This window comes from Oncorhynchus mykiss, chromosome 26 (assembly GCF_057628025.1).
Source record: "Oncorhynchus mykiss isolate SJ-2025 chromosome 26, ASM5762802v1, whole genome shotgun sequence".
Lineage (NCBI taxonomy): Eukaryota > Metazoa > Chordata > Actinopteri > Salmoniformes > Salmonidae > Oncorhynchus > Oncorhynchus mykiss.
The window spans coordinates 43,697,650-43,713,779 of NC_143047.1; the positions used below are offsets into that span (position 1 = coordinate 43,697,650).

Genomic DNA, 16,130 nt, shown 5'->3' on the forward strand with positions numbered 1-16,130 from the left:
AAGCCAAAGCGAATTGCACCGATGATTGATCTCTCAACTGATTCATTGTGACAATACGCAACAGTTTGTTTCTCCGCCGATGTTAATGTTCTATGCTATTTTTAAAAAAAAAATTTAGATATGAGTTAATCAAACTATATAATAATCATATCCAAACCAATGTGATCTTTTGACGTTATAATTAATTATTATCGTTATATTACGTGATATTGTTTAATACATTTTTTATTTTTAATCCCAGGACCCCGTCCCCGTTTTAGGTATCTCTGTATGTAGTGTTGTGTTGTCTCTCGTGTTATGATGTGTCTCTCGTGTTGTGATGTGTGTTTTGTCCTCTATTTATATTGTAGTTTTTCTTATCTTTTAATCCCAGGCCCCTCGTTCCCGCAGGAGGTCTTTGCCTTTTGGTAGGCCCATTGTAAATAAGAATTTGTTCTTAATTAACGGACTTTCCTAGTTAAATAATATTTTTAATAAATAAATAAAATATATAAATATATATTTATGAATGGGCACATGTCCATGTAGGCCTGGCCAATTCGAATAGAAGTCAGTCAATTCAGGAGGTTAATTTAAATAACAATTTTCAAAAACATATTTAAAAAACTGCATCTATTTTTAAACTGACAGCAGAAGTTAGTTATGTCAAAAGTGTTTCAATAATTTTTATTTTGAATAAAAATCCCTTTCTGAACTGACTGCTTTCAATCTGAATTGACCCCAGCCCTGGTACCAGAGATGAGAGCGTATCTGAATTGACCCCAGCCCTGGTACCAGAGATGAGAGCGTATCTGAATTGACCCCAGCCCTGGTACCAGAGATGAGAGCGTATCTGAATTGACCCCAGCCCTGGTACAGAAGATGAGAGCGTATCTGAATCGACCCCAGCCCTGGTACCAGAGATGAGAGTGTATCTGAATTGACCCCAGCCCTGGTACGGAAGATGAGAGCGTATCTGAATTGACCCCAGCCCTGGTACGGAAGATGAGAGCGTATCTGAATTGACCCCAGCCCTGGTACCGGAGATGAGAGCGTATTTGAATTGACCCCAGCCCTGGTACAGAAGATGAGAGCGTATCTGAATTGACCCCAGCCCTGGTACCGGAGATGAGAGCGTATTTGAATTGACCCCAGTCCTGGTACCAGAGATGAGAGCCTTCGTGACGTCACTGGTATTTAAATGATCCGCGCTCGAGCGCCAGTTGCAGTGTGGATAGAAGCGATGCGCGAGAGAAGTGAGGAGCGAAGAACATTTAAGCTTTAGGGGCTTGACTGTACAACCTTACGCGACAATTTATCCACAATTTAATCGACTTTCGCCACAGGAAATATATTATCCTTATTTACCAGGTGCGTAAGACACTGTTGAACGATAGGCTACACAGCTAAAGACTGTCTCTGGGAAGGAAGAGATCACAGAACACAGAAAAGGTAGGCTTCTCTGTCTCCGGGAATTTTTCTAATGCCATTGAGTTCAGCAAAGTTCTCCAGAATATGTTTTAATGCCCATTAATTGCTCGTCTTTGGTAAGTGTCACGTCTCAAGTGCTGCTGGGATAATTGCTATGTCTCAAGTGTTGTTGCAAGGTCTGATTATGCTTGTTAATTAGTTGCGGTGTGATAGAGTAGTCTATAATGTGATTGGGTCCTTCAAAGATATTGATGCTGAGAAGTATTGTGTTTGTGAGTAGGCTTCTGTTAGGTTGAATTGTGTTTTGTAGCCTATCTGCTTCTATTCGAGTTAAATTGTAAATGTAATATCTATTGAACTATTTGAAACTGTTAGGCTATATTTCTAAAAAACCTCTGTAGCAGAGGGTGCATTTTTTTTAAAAGGGGTAATTTCTGCATTTGATTAGAATTACCACGTTATTAGCATGTTGCCACGTAACAATGAGACAGGAAGTGCTTACATCTAAAGAAGACCACGCTATATCATCATACCTCCAGCTGAGAGCTATTGTATTGATGAGTTGTTTGATTATTTTGATCTCCTTGAGCCCACAACGGGGTGACTTATCTCCCAACAGTCCTATGAAAAACCATAAAACACATCCAATATGTTACAGTGTTAAAGTATTTTACAGTAGCCTAGAAAACCCCCGTTGGAGTTGAATCCCCTTGAATTATCACTGTCTCTGTGGGACGAGATTCAAGAACGTTCACTTTATTCACAAGTTGCTGTGAGAAAATGAATGTACAAAGCAATAGGAGGGTTTTTGATGTTGATGAGGTCTGACAGGAGGCCGTCATGGTCTAAAATGAGGTGGGTTTCGTTCCCAAAAGGCTCCCTTAAATTACCAATATAGTGCACTACTTTAGACCAAAGCTGATCGAAAGCAGTGCACTATGTAGGGAATAGGGTGCCAGAGTCCTACTGACCCTGGTCTAAAGTAGTGCACTATGTAGGGAATAGGGTGCCAGAGTCCTACTGACCCTGGTCTAAAGTAGTGCACTATGTAGGGAATAGGGTGCCAGAGTCCTACTGATCCTGGTCTAAAGCAGTGCACTATATAGGGAATAGGGTGCCAGAGTCCTACTGACCCTGGTCTAAAGCAGTGCACTATATAGGGTATAGGGTGCCAGAGTCCTACTGACCCTGATCTAAAGTAGTGCACTATATAGGGAATAGGGTGCCAGAGTCCTACTGACCCTGGTCTAAAGTAGTGCACTATATAGGGAATAGGGTTCCAGAGTCCTACTGACCCTGGTCTAAAGTAGTGCACTATATAGGGAATAGGGTGCCATTTGGGACAGACCCGTCATCTTCTGCTCTGACCTTCAAGTTGAATGAGGCACCAATCAAATCACTATTGATCCCTGCGTGGAAGCTGTAAATTGAGGCATTGTTGTGCAGCAGAGAGAAAGAGGGGTGTTTTGCATAGTGACACACGGGACAGATTCACCACTAACACTATAGGTGGACGTCTATTTGGCTTAAGGCTCTAGTACTGTTGCTGCTTTTGGTTACTAACAGATGAGGACAGTTTCATTTCAAACTCCAACTGCTTTTTTAAAGTCTATATTGCTAATCAGGCTATTTGCTAGAATTCCCTTTCCTTTCATTTGTCAGATAAAAGAGAAAAACATTTACTAACCATGTTCTTACACCACTGGCAGTTTCTCCAGAATCCCACCAGGTCTGAGTTTGGCCCCCGCCCCTATCCCCCACCCCCCCACCCCCCAACCCCCTACCTAACCATGTTCTTACACCACTGGCAGTTTCTCCAGAATCCCACCAGGTCTGAGTTTGGCCCCCCGCCCCCCGCCCCCTGCCCCCCACCCCCCAACCCCCAACCCCCTACCTAACCATGTTCTTACACCACTGTCAGTTTCTCCAGAATCCCACCAAGTCTGAGTTACCCCCCCCCCCTTCCAGCCCCCCCCCCATTTTCGGACTAGCCACCAGAAGACAACGACACGAGATGCAACAATATACGTTTTTTTTTCTGTCAATGAGTTTGGCTTCGGATGTGATGTAGTTGGTCTGAAGCCAAATCCAAACTGGCTTCCCTTTACATTTTTTTTTTGTTTTTTGGGTGCGCCAGGGCCATTCACAGCTGAGCTCACTCAGTTTAGAGCAACGCTGATTGGCCACCCATAGCATTCAATGCTACGGTTGGCAACAATGTCATACTCTTTGTTTTTTTGGACCAGACAGCGTCAGATAGATACGCTACACACACTGAGACAGAGGGGCGCTGATTCATTTGATCGTCTGCTTTCTCCGGTGACATACATTCAGCCTCTTGCGAATTTAAGGACATTTATGAAACACAGAGAGATGTATGGGGGGTTTTTTTTGTAATTTTTTGGGGGGTTAACCTGGCATCCCGTGGCATCCATGAATGCACCCCACTACAAATAATACAACCAGTCCACCATCAAAACAATAGTTTAGCATGGATTGTTTATGCAGACATTGTAGTCTAGCCTACTAGCCTATCTATAGCTATACATAGTATTTATCTGGTAGCCTATTATATTACACATTGGAGCTCAGACTCCACGCTGTCGGGGCTATCCGTCTCATCACTCGTAGATTTACAAGTGTCCACAGAAGGGGGTGTCGCTCTCATGAGCGCCACTGGGTCTCTGGCAGTCGACAGCTGTGAGGAGGAGAAGGGTGGGGGCCGGCATCTCACTAGAGGAACTGTCACTATTCTCGAGGGGAAGGAAGAAGAGGAGGTGCAAGGCCACTGTCATTGCCAGGCCGTGCAGTGAGGTCTCTGTCTAGTCCTGCTACTGCATAAGACCTACTAGCAAGGGGGGTAGCTTTGCTGATGTGGTCTGATCTGATCTTCGGTAATTTGGCACGAGCTTGAAGAACGCACTCACTCTCCATCCGAGTCTGACCTGATTCACCTAACTTTTTTAAAAGATTTAATAGCCAATTAGGTGAGGAGGACGAGGTAGGGTTGCCGCCGGCGCCGGAGAAACAGGCTAACTAGATGTGTGACAACTATACTGAACAACAATATAAAAGAAGCATGTAAAGTGTTGGTCCCATGTTTCATGAGCTGAAATATAAGATCACAGAAATGTTCCATATGAACAAAAATCTTATTTCTGTCAAATTGTTGAGCACAAATTTGTTTACATCCCTGTTAGTGAGCATTTCTCCTTTGCCAAAATTATCCATTCACCTGACATGTGTAGCATATCAAGAAGCTGATTAAAGAGCATGATAATTACACAGGTGCACCTTGTGCTGGGGGACAATAAAAGGCCACTCTAAAATGTGCAGTTTTATCACACAACACAATGTCACATGTCTTAAATTTTGAGGGAGTGTACAATTGGCATGCTGACTGAAGGAATGTCCACCAGAGCTGTTGCCAGAGTATTGAATGTTAATTTCTCTACCATAAGCCGCTTCCAACGTCATTTTAGAGAATTTAGCAGTATGTCCAACTGGCCTCACAACCGCATGACCATGTGTAACCATGCCAACCCAGAACCTCCACATCCGGCTTCTTCACCAGCGGGATCGTCTGAGACCAGCCACCCGGTCAGATGATGAAACTGTGGGTTTGTCTGAGACCAGCCACCCAGACAGATGATGAAACTGTGGGTTTACACAATCGAAGAACATCCGCACACACTGTCAGAAACCGTTTCAGTGAAGCTAATCTGCGTGCTTGTCATCCTCACCAGGGTCTTGACCAGACTGCAGTTCAGCGTTGTAACCAACTTCAGTGGGCAAATGCTCAACTTTGATGGCAACTGGCACACTGGAGAAGTGTGCTCTTCTCTGATGAATCCCTGTGTCAACTGTACCGGGCAGACAGCAGACTGTGTATATGGCGTTGTGTGGGTGAGCGGTTTGCTGAGATCCTGATGCCCATTGTCGTGCCATTCATCCCTCGCCATCACCTCATGTTTCAGCATGATAATGCACGGCCCCATGTCGCAAGAATCTGTACTGAATTCCTAGAAGTTTCTCAAATTCCTATTTCTTCCATGGCCTGCATACTCACCAGACATGTCACCCATTGAGCATATTTGGGATGCTCTGGATCGACGTGTACAACAGCGTTCTCCAGTTACTGCTAATGTCCAGCAACTTCACACAGCCATTGAAGAGGAGTGGGACAACATTCCACAGGCCACAATCAACTGCCTGATTAACTCTATGTGAAGGAGATGTGTCGCGCTGCATGAGGCAAATGGTGGTCACCCCAGATACGGACTGGTTTTCTGATCCACACCCCTACCTTTTTTTTAAGGTATCTGTGACCAACATATCAAATCAAATTGTATTTATATAGCCCTTCGTACATCAGCTGATATATCAAAGTGCTGTACAGAAACCCAGCCTAAAACCCCAAACAGCAAGCAATGCAGGTGTAGAAGCACGGTGGCTAGGAAAAACTCCCTAGAAAGGCCAAAACCTAAGAAGAAACCTAGAGAGGAACCAGGCTATGAGGGGTGGCCAGTCCTCTTCTGGCTGTACCGGGTGGAGATTATAACAGAACATGACCAAGATGTTCAAATGTTCATAAATGACCAGCATGGTCAAATAATGGTAATCACAGTGAACTGGTCAGGGTTCCGTAGCCGCAGGCAGAACAGTTGAAACTGAAGGCGGTCTGGGGACAACAAGGAGTCATCATGCCAGGTAGTCCCAAGGCCTGGTCCTATGGCTCAGGTCCTCCGAGAGAGAGAGAGAGAGAGAGAGAGAGAATTAGAGAGAGCATACTTAAATTTATACAGGACACTGGATAAGACAGGAGAAATACTCCAGATATAACAGACTGACCCTAGCCCCCCCGACACATAAACTACTGCAGCATAAATACTGGAGGCTGAGACAGGAGGGGTCAGGAGACACTGTATGTACACCTGTATTCCCAGACATGTGAAATCCATAGATTAGGGCCTAATTGATTTATTTAAATTGACTGATTTCCTCATATGAACTGTAATTGTTGCATGTTGTGTTTATATTTGTGTTCAGTGTATATTGTCTGTCTGGTTCAACTGTTACATGTGGAAATTAAAAAAGAGGGTTACCTTCAAAATGATTTATAAAAAAAAAATAAAAAAAAAAATATATATACAATTTAGATTTAGATGTGAGATGACGGTTGCGTGGGGCCCCACCGCCTTGCGGGTGCTGTGGGTGCTGCGGGTGCTGTGGGTGCTGCGGGTGCTGTGGGTGCTGCGGGTGATGTGGGTGCTGCGGGCGATGTGGGTGCTGCGGGTGCTGTGGGCGAGCTGTGGGTGCTGCGGGTGATGTGGGTGCTGTGGGTGATGTGGGTGCTGTGGGTGCTGTGGGTGATTTGGGTGAGGTGGGTGCTGTGGGTGATTTGGGTGCTGTGGGGGCTGTGGGGGCTGTGGGTGCTGTGGGTGCTGTGGGTGATTTGGGTGCTGTGGGTGATGTGCGGGCTGTGGGTGATTTGGGTGCTGTGGGTGATGTGGGTGATGTGGGTGCTGTGGGTGCTACGCCAGTGACGTATGAAACAGAACAGAACAGAAGAGACTGACTTTTCTAATCAGGTTAACTTCTAAGAACCAGAGGTGGCCTATTACGACAATGAGAAGCATTTTAACAGAACAGCACTGTGCCGGTGAACGTTATGGGTCCCCACTGGGTTGGTGCATTTTGAAATAGTTTTATTACACTATGTCACAGATTCATCACAACCGGACTTTGGCAATCAGAGTAATGCAGCTTTTGACGACTGAGGCTCTTAGCCTAATTAAGCAGGCTTTTTATTCTGCTTTGAGGATGCTGCTCAACAGTGTGTGTGTGTGTGTGTGTGTGTGTGTGTGTGTGTGTGTGTGTGTGTGTGTGTGTGTGTGTGTGTGTGTGTGTGTGTGTGTGTGTGTGTGTGTGTGTGTGTGTGTGTGTGTGTGTGTGTCTGTGTGTGTGTGTGTGTGGCTTTGGAAAAAATATATGATGGCGTCCAACGAGATTTTTGCTCTTTTAAATGTTTTCGAACCAGTTGTAATTATCATATACTGTACCTGTTTCCTCTTAAATGATGAATGTCTCCTCCTGTTCCTGAACAGAGCTGTATAAATGACTCATAGGATTCATGCCATTTTTAATCAAAGCAATGAATAATGTTGAATCATTAATTAAATTTAATGATAAGACCTTGGTCAAGCTGAAGATTAATGAATATGAGTTGTACAGCGGTACGACAACATGCCCTTGTAGGCTTTCGAAATGGCACCCTATTCCCTATGAAGTGCACTACTTTTGGCCACGGCCTATAGGGCTCTGGTCTAAAGTAGTGCACTATAAAGGGCATAGGGTGCCATTTGGCAGAGACGTTATGAGTTGTACAGCACCGACGACAACTAGATGCCCTTGAATCAGGACTAGCCCCTCCATCCTATGAATAATACTATGTGTGTGTGTGTGTGTGTGTGTGTGTGTGTGTGTGTGTGTGTGTGTGTGTGTGTGTGTGTGTGTGTGTGTGTGTGTGTGTGTGTGTGTGTGTGTGTGTGTGTGCGCGCGTGTGTGTGTATGGAAAAACAAATAGAGCATGCTGGGAAATATGATAATGCTGGTCATGGTTTTGGTTCAACTGTGGTTGAGTTGTTAATTTAACCTTTTACAGTGTTAATTTAACCTTTTACAGTGTTAATCTAACTTTTTACAGTGTTAATCTAACTTTTTACAGTGTTAATTTAACCTTTTACAGTGTTAATTTAACTTTTTACAGTGTTAATCTAACTTTTTATAGTGTTAATTTAACTCTTGAATCAATGTTAGAAAATGTGTCACTGAAAAACCATCACTAGTTAACACTGGCCGATTTGCTGGGTTCTATGAAAGGGACACAACTGGATCCTTCCATACATTTCCAGAACCTTTTAGAATTCTGAAGAACCATAAATGTCACGCCAAGAACCCCCCACTTAAGGTTCTTTATCGGGTAAGAGTTCTCCAAGGAACCTTAAGAGCTGAGGAAGAACCATTTAAATCCCTTCCTTTTTTTCAGTGTATGATAAACCATTATATTAACTAGGTACCAGTCTGATAGACCATTATATTAACTAGGTACCAGTGGGTTATACAGGTAATACATTAACTTGTTGAGCTGAACTCTCTAATTGGTGGGGAGATTCCCCATGTTGGATAGGCTTCTTTTAGCTTAAATGATGCAGGCAGGGGTAGGCTAATGCAGGCAGGGATAGGCTAATGCAGGCAGGGGTAGGCTAATGCAGGCAGGGATAGGCTAATGCAGGCAGGGGTAGGCTAATGCAGGCAGGGATAGGCTAATGCAGGCAGGGGTAGGCTAATGCAGGCAGGGATAGGCTAATGCAGGCAGGGGTAGGCTAATGCTGGCAGGGGTAGGCTAATGCAGGCAGGGGTAGGCTAATGCAGGCAGGGGTAGGCTAATGCAGGCAGGGATAGGCTAATGCAGGCAGGGGTAGGCTAATGCAGGCAGGGGTAGGCTAATGCAGGGGTAGGCTAATGCAGGCAGGGGTAGGCTAATGCAGGGGTAGGCTAATGCAGGGGTAGGCTAATGCAGGGGTAGGCTAATGCAGGGGTAGGCTAATGCTGGCAGGGGTAGGCTAATGCAGGCAGGGGTAGGCTAATGCTGGCAGGGGTAGGCTAATGCAGGCAGGGGTAGGCTAATGCAGGGGTAGGCTATTTCAGGGGTAGGCTAATGCAGGCAGGGGTAGGCTAATGCAGGGATAGGCTAATGCAGGCAGGGGTAGGCTAAGGCAGGCAGGGGTAGGCTAATGCAGGGATAGGCTAATGCAGGGATAGGCTAATGCAGGGATAGGCTAATGCAGGGGTAGGCTAATGCAGGGATAGGCTAATGCAGGGGTAGGCTAATGCAGGCAGGGTTAGGCTAATGCAGGCAGGGGTAGGCTAATGCAGGCAGGGGTAGGCTAATGCAGGCAGGGGTAGGCTAATGCAGGCAGGGGTAGGCTAAGGCAGGCAGGGGTAGACTAATGCAGGGATAGGCTAATGCAGGGATAGGCTAATGCAGGCAGGGGTAGGCTAATGCAGGCAGGGGTAGGCTAATGCAGGCAGGGGTAGGCTAAGGCAGGCAGGGGTAGACTAATGCAGGGATAGGCTAATGCAGGGATAGGCTAATGCAGGGGTAGGCTAATGCAGGCAGGGGTAGGCTAAGGCAGGCAGGGGTAGACTAATGCAGGGATAGACTAATGCAGGGATAGGCTAATGCAGGGGTAGGCTAATGCAGGGGTAGGCTAATGCAGGCAGGGGTAGGCTAATGCAGGCAGGGGTAGGCTAATGCAGGCAGGGGTAGGCTAAGGCAGGCAGGGGTAGACTAATGCAGGGATAGGCTAATGCAGGGATAGGCTAATGCAGGGGTAGGCTAATGCAGGCAGGGGTAGGCTAAGGCAGGCAGGGGTAGACTAATGCAGGGATAGACTAATGCAGGGATAGGCTAATGCAGGGGTAGGCTAATGCAGGGGTAGGCTAATGCAGGCAGGGGTAGGCTAATGCAGGCAGGGGTAGGCTAATGCAGGCAGGGGTAGGCTAAGGCAGGCAGGGGTAGACTAATGCAGGGATAGGCTAATGCAGGGATAGGCTAATGCAGGGATAGGCTAATGCAGGGGTAGGCTAATGCAGGCAGGGGTAGGCTAATGCAGGCAGGGGTAGGCTAATGCAGGCAGGGGTAGGCTAATGCAGGCAGGGGTAGGCTAATGCAGGGGTAGGCTAATGCTGGCAGGGGTAGGCTAAGGCAGGCAGGGGTAGGCTAATGCAGGCAGGGGTAGGCTAATGCAGGGGTAGGCTAATGCTGGCAGGGGTAGGCTAATGCAGGCAGGGGTAGGCTAATGCAGGCAGGGGTAGGCTAATGCAGGGGTAGGCTAATGCTGGCAGGGGTAGGCTAAGGCAGGCAGGAGTAGGCTAATGCAGGCAGGGGTAAGGCTAATTCAGGGGTAGGCTAATGCAGGCAGGGGTAGGCTAATGCAGGCAGGGGTAGGCTAATGCAGGGGTAGGCTAATGCAGGCAGGGGTAGGCTAATGCTGGCAGGGGTAGGCTAAGGCAGGCAGGGGTAGGCTAATGCAGGCAGGGGTAAGGCAGGCTGGGGTAGGCTAATGCAGGGGTAGGCTAATGCAGGCAGGGGTAGGCTAATGCAGGGGTAGGCTAATGCAGGCAGGGGTAGGCTAATGCTGGCAGGGGTAGGCTAAGGCAGGCAGGGGTAGGCTAATGCAGGCAGGGGTAAGGCAGGCAGGGGTAGGCTAATGCAGGCAGGGGTAAGCTAATGCAATAAGATTACATACGGATCAAATTACTTACAGGGCCTTGATATTTGAGTAGTAACTGTTGTTTCTAGTTTGTGAGCCAAAAAGTTGTCTCAGTCACGTCAATTGACCCATTGTCAAGCCCCACCCTCTTTAGCTACCCGGAGAGCTGCAATTGGTTCTTCAGCCAATCAATCAAATGCCTAAAAACATCTGGGGCGGGACTTGACAATGGGTCAATTGCCAGTTCTTCCAGGCTGTTGAACCTATTCAACTGGGACAACCCGATCAATAACATGTAATCAGTGTTGATTAATGAGTGATCACTGGACAGGCTGGCTGTTAGTATCCCAAGGACATCCTACTAGAGCATCAATGTACAGGGATCTGTAGACTGTAGTAGTGTAGTTTAGTGGTAGTAGTTTATAGTTATTAGGTATAGGAGCTCCACAGTGTAGCTACAGGGATCTGTAGACTGTAGTAGTATAGTATAGTGGTAGTAGTTTATAGTTATTAGGTATAGGAGCTCCACAGTGTAGCTACAGGGATCTGTAGACTGTAGTAGTATAGTATAGTGGTAGTAGTTTATAGTTATTAGGTATAGGAGGATCTGTAGACTGTAGTAGTATAGTATAGTGGTAGTAGTTTATAGTTATTAGGTATAGGAGCTCCACAGTGTAGCTACAGGGATCTGTAGACTGTAGTAGTATAGTATAGTGGTAGTAGTTTATAGTTATTAGGTATAGGAGGATCTGTAGACTGTAGTAGTATAGTATAGTGGTAGTAGTTTATAGTTATTAGGTATAGGAGGATCTGTAGACTGTAGTAGTATAGTATAGTGGTAGTAGTTTATAGTTATTAGGTATAGGAGGATCTGTAGACTGTAGTAGTGTAGTATAGTTGTAGTAGTTTATAGTTATTAGGTATAGGAGGATCTGTAGACTGTAGTAGTATAGTATAGTTGTAGTAGTTTATAGTTATTAGGTATATGAGCTCCATAGTGTAGCTACAGGGATCTGTAGACTGTAGTAGTATAGTATAGTTGTAGTAGTTTATAGTTATTAGGTATATGAGCTCCATAGTGTAGCTACAGGGATCTGTAGACTGTAGTAGTATAGTATAGTTATAGTAGTTTATAGTTATTGGGTATAGGTATAGGAGGATCTGTAGATGTCACAAGTCCGACCGAGGGTGTTTCCCTTTCCCGGGCAGGTGGCGCTCGGCGGTCGTCGTCACCGGCCTATTAGCTGCCACTGATTGTTTTTCCTTCCCCTCCTTGTATGTTGAGTGGTAGCACCTGTGAATGTGTAATTAGTTTGTCTTTATTAGACAGCCGGCCCGCCTGGTTGTTGTGCGGGATTATTTCATTGTAAACCTTCGGCTCTGTGGTATAGGCACGTTGTGTCCCATTTGTACATTTTGATTCCCTGTGTTTTGGGAACGTAACGTTTTTGTGAGCACCCTGTGGTGCATTGGTGCGATTAAAGGACGCGCAGCATTGAACTCTCTGTCTCCTGCATTTGACTCCACACCCACGACACCCGGAGCATTACAGTAGACTGTAGTTAGTACACCTGCCTTGGATATCATCATCAGTGGACAAAAATCACAGAATTGTTCCAAGGCCAGTTAATGTAATAGTATAGGGCCGTTACATGTAACAGTGGCGTTCAGCCAAAGAGACATACATGTGTTAGTATTTATGTATGTGATCCATGGCATTGCTAGCACCATGCTCTTACAGTGGGTTTTGACCAGAGGTGGTGCTCCTCTTGACAACGTTTCGCTCCAGCGCTTCGCTCCACCTCCAACGCTCCACCTCCAACGCTCCACCTCCAACCCCCCACCTCCAACGCTCCACCTCCAACGCTCCACCTCCAACGCTCCACCTCCAACCCCCCACCTCCAACACTTTGCCCCAATGCTTCGCTCCACCTCCAACGCTCCACCTCCAGCGCTTCGCCCCAATGCTTCGCTCCACCTCCAACGCTTGGCTCCAACGCTTGGCTCCAACGCTTGGCTCCAACGCTTGGCTCCAACACTTGGCCCCAACGCTTTGCCCCAATGCTTCGCTCCACCTGCAACACTTGGCCCCAACGCTTCACCTCAACTCTTCACCCCAACGCTTCGCCCCAACTCTTCACCCCAACTCTTCACCCCAACGCTTCGCCCCAACTCTTCACCCCAACGCTTCGCCCCAACTCTTCACCCCAAAGCTTCGCCCCAACTCTTCATCCCAACGCTTCGCCCCAACTCTTCACCCCAACTCTTCACCCCAACGCTTCACCCCAACGCTTCGCCCCAACGCTCCACCTCCAATGCTCCACCTCCAACGCTCCACCTCCAACGCTCCACCTGCAATGCTTCGCCCCAACGCTCCACCTCCAACGCTCCACCTGCAATGCTTCGCCCCAACGCTCCACCTCCAACGCTCCACCTCCAATGCTCCACCTCCAACACTCCACCTCCAACGCTCCACCTCCAACACTCCACCTCCAACGCTCCACCTCCAACACTCCACCTCCAATGCTCCACCTCCAATGCTCCACCTCCAATGCTCCACCTCCAACGCTCCACCTCCAACGCTCCGCCCCAACGCTTCGCCCCAACGCTTCGCTCCACCTGCAATGCTTCACCCCAACGCTTCACCCCAACGCTTCGCCCCAATGCTCCACCTCCAACGCTCCACGTCCAACGCTCCACCTCCAACTCTTCGCCCCAACGCTTCGCTTCGCAATGAATGGGGCGGAACTACTCCTGCTGAATTGGTTGTTGGTGAAAACCCACTGTTAGCCTGCTATGAACTGAGCCACACAGGAACTGTCTTTGATTTCATCACACACGTGTCCCCAAAGATGATCAGCTAGCTACTGTACAGCAGCTTATGGTTCATTTATCGCTTCTCTGCACTGATTGGATTTATTTATTTATACTGAAGTCATTGATGCATGACGTATGTCCTTAGACAGATATATGCCAATATAAACGTGCTGTTTAAACGTCCTTAGTTTTGAGCCTTTCAGATACAGGCGTTCATAAATATGGAGGCTTTTGTTAATTTAAGGAGTTGTTGTTCCCCCTCCTTTACTCATCGGTGAGAACTTTGTCTTTTAGAGGTTGTGTTTCATGTCAGATATAGAGGTCAAAGTCTGAATCTTTATTTATTACAGTATACCTGAAGGAGATAGCAGGCTGGTTGGCAAGGAGCAGAAGTTATGAATTATGGAAGTTCCACATTCCGCCTTCTTTCTCATTCTAGAACTCAGACGGTAAACAACGGTCATGAAATTCAAATCCTTCATAACGTCAAGAGGAAGATAAAAAACAACCGAACCCATTAAGACCAGGAGCCCTTGGCTTTATCCATTTTATTTATCTGCCAACAAAGAGCGAAGAAAGGGGGGGGGGGGGGGGGGGGATAAGGAGAAAGAGACAGACTGAGAAAAGAATAAAGGCAACATGAAAGACTTAAAGTGGTCGTCTTTCTGCCTGGTGGGCACCTCGGTCAAGACAGGAGGTCTCGCTGGACAACGGAACCATTACAGAACTGTCCTCAATGCCCTGCTCTCCTCTCCTCTCCTCTCCTCTCCTCTCCTCTCCTCTCCTCTCCTCTCACCAGGTCCAACACACAGAGTGCTGTGCTATGGACAAAGGGCCTGGGGATGCATCTCAAATAGCACCCTATTCCCTATATAGTGCACTTCTTTAGACCAGAGTCCTATTCCCTATATAGTGGTACTACTATAGACCAGAGCCCTATTCCCTATATAGTGCACTTCTTTAGACCAGAGTCCTATTCCCTATATAGTGGTACTACTATAGACCAGAGCCCTATTCCCTATATAGTGGTACTACTATAGACCAGGGCCCTATTCCCTATATAGTGGTACTACTATAGACCAGAGCCCTATTCCCTATATAGTGGTACTACTATAGACCAGAGCCCTATTCCCTATATAGTGCACTTCTTTAGACCAGAGCCCTATTCCCTATATAGTGGTACTACTATAGACCAGAGCCCTATTCCCTATATAGTGGTACTACTATAGACCAGAGCCCTATTCCCTATATAGTGGTACTACTATAGACCAGGGTCCTATTCCCTATATAGTGGTACTACTATAGACCAGAGCCCTATTTCCTATATAGTGGTACTACTATAGACCAGAGCCCTATTCCCTATATAGTGGTACTACTATAGACCAGAGCCCTATTCCCTATATAGTGGTACTACTATAGACCAGGGCCCTATTCCCTATATAGTGGTACTACTATAGACCAGAGCCCTATTCCCTATATAGTGGTACTACTATAGACCAGGGCCCTATTCCCTATATAGTGGTACTACTATAGACCAGAGCCCTATTCCCTATATAGTGGTACTACTATAGACCAGGGCTCTATTCCCTATATAGTGGTACTACTATAGACCAGAGCCCTATTCCCTATATAGTAGTACTACTATAGACCAGAGCCCTATTCCCTATATAGTGGTACTACTATAGACCAGAGTCCTATTCCCTATATAGTGGTACTACTATAGACCAGAGCCCTATTCCCTATATAGTGGTACTACTATAGACCAGGGCCCTATTCCCTATATAGTGGTACTACTATAGACCAGAGCCCTATTCCCTATATAGTGGTACTACTAGAGACCAGAGCCCTATTCCCTATATAGTGGTACTACTATAGACCAGAGCCCTATTCCCTATATAGTGCACTACTTTTGACCAGAGTACTATGCAGTGTGAAGGACAAACAGTGCCATTTGGGATGTCGGTCTCTACTTCTGGATCAAGCTGTTACCAAGCAGTGGGATAGCAGCCGCTGAGATCATCCAATGGCGTGGGGACGTCCACGTTGAAGCAATGCATGATGGGATTTGGTTGTATAGCTCAGGGCTGCTGTGACCCGGCTAGGGACAGACACTCCTTTAGAGTGGGGCTGCTGTGGGCTTTGTGTTTGTTTGGGGAAGCATCACCATCAGGTTGTTAAGAGCAGTGAGGCTGTGTTGTGTCTCAGGCTGTGTCTCATACTACCATTAGTGCCACTCACTAGGTTTCAATAGTGTTCAGTGCTGGAACTCATCCTGACCTGAGCCATCAGCGAGGAGGGATGGAGGGAGGGGAGAAGTGGGAGAGGAGTATGGAAGGGGATGGGGAGGGGTGCAGTGGGAGAGGAGCATTATGGGTGAGGAGGGTGGGAGCGGTGGGAGAGGAGTATGGAAGGGGGAGGAGTATGCAAGGGGGAGGAGTATGCAAGGGGGAGGAGTATGGAAGGGGGAGGAGGAGTATGGAAGGGGGGAGGAGTATGGAAGGGGGAGGAGTATGGAAGGGGGAGGAGGAGTATGGAAGGGGGAGGAGTATGGAAGGGGGAGGAATATGGAAGGGGGAGGAGTATGGAAGGGGGAGGAGGAGTATGGAAGGGGGGAGGAGTTTGGAA

At 46.9% G+C, this 16,130-nt stretch overlaps 1 protein-coding gene across 2 annotated transcripts in view; it reads left to right on the top strand.

Moving 5' to 3' along the window:
• The first annotated feature begins 1,200 nt into the window (after positions 1–1,200).
• Positions 1,201–16,130, top strand: part of LOC118964977 (multiple epidermal growth factor-like domains protein 11) — a 388,319-nt gene continuing 373,389 nt past the window's right edge. The window contains exon 1 of one of the 2 annotated variants that reach the window (XM_090223210.1): positions 1,201–1,431. The gene's annotated coding sequence lies outside the window, so the exon portion shown is untranslated. The remainder of the gene's footprint in view (positions 1,432–16,130) is intronic. The other variant, XM_090223211.1, reaches the window with a different exon arrangement.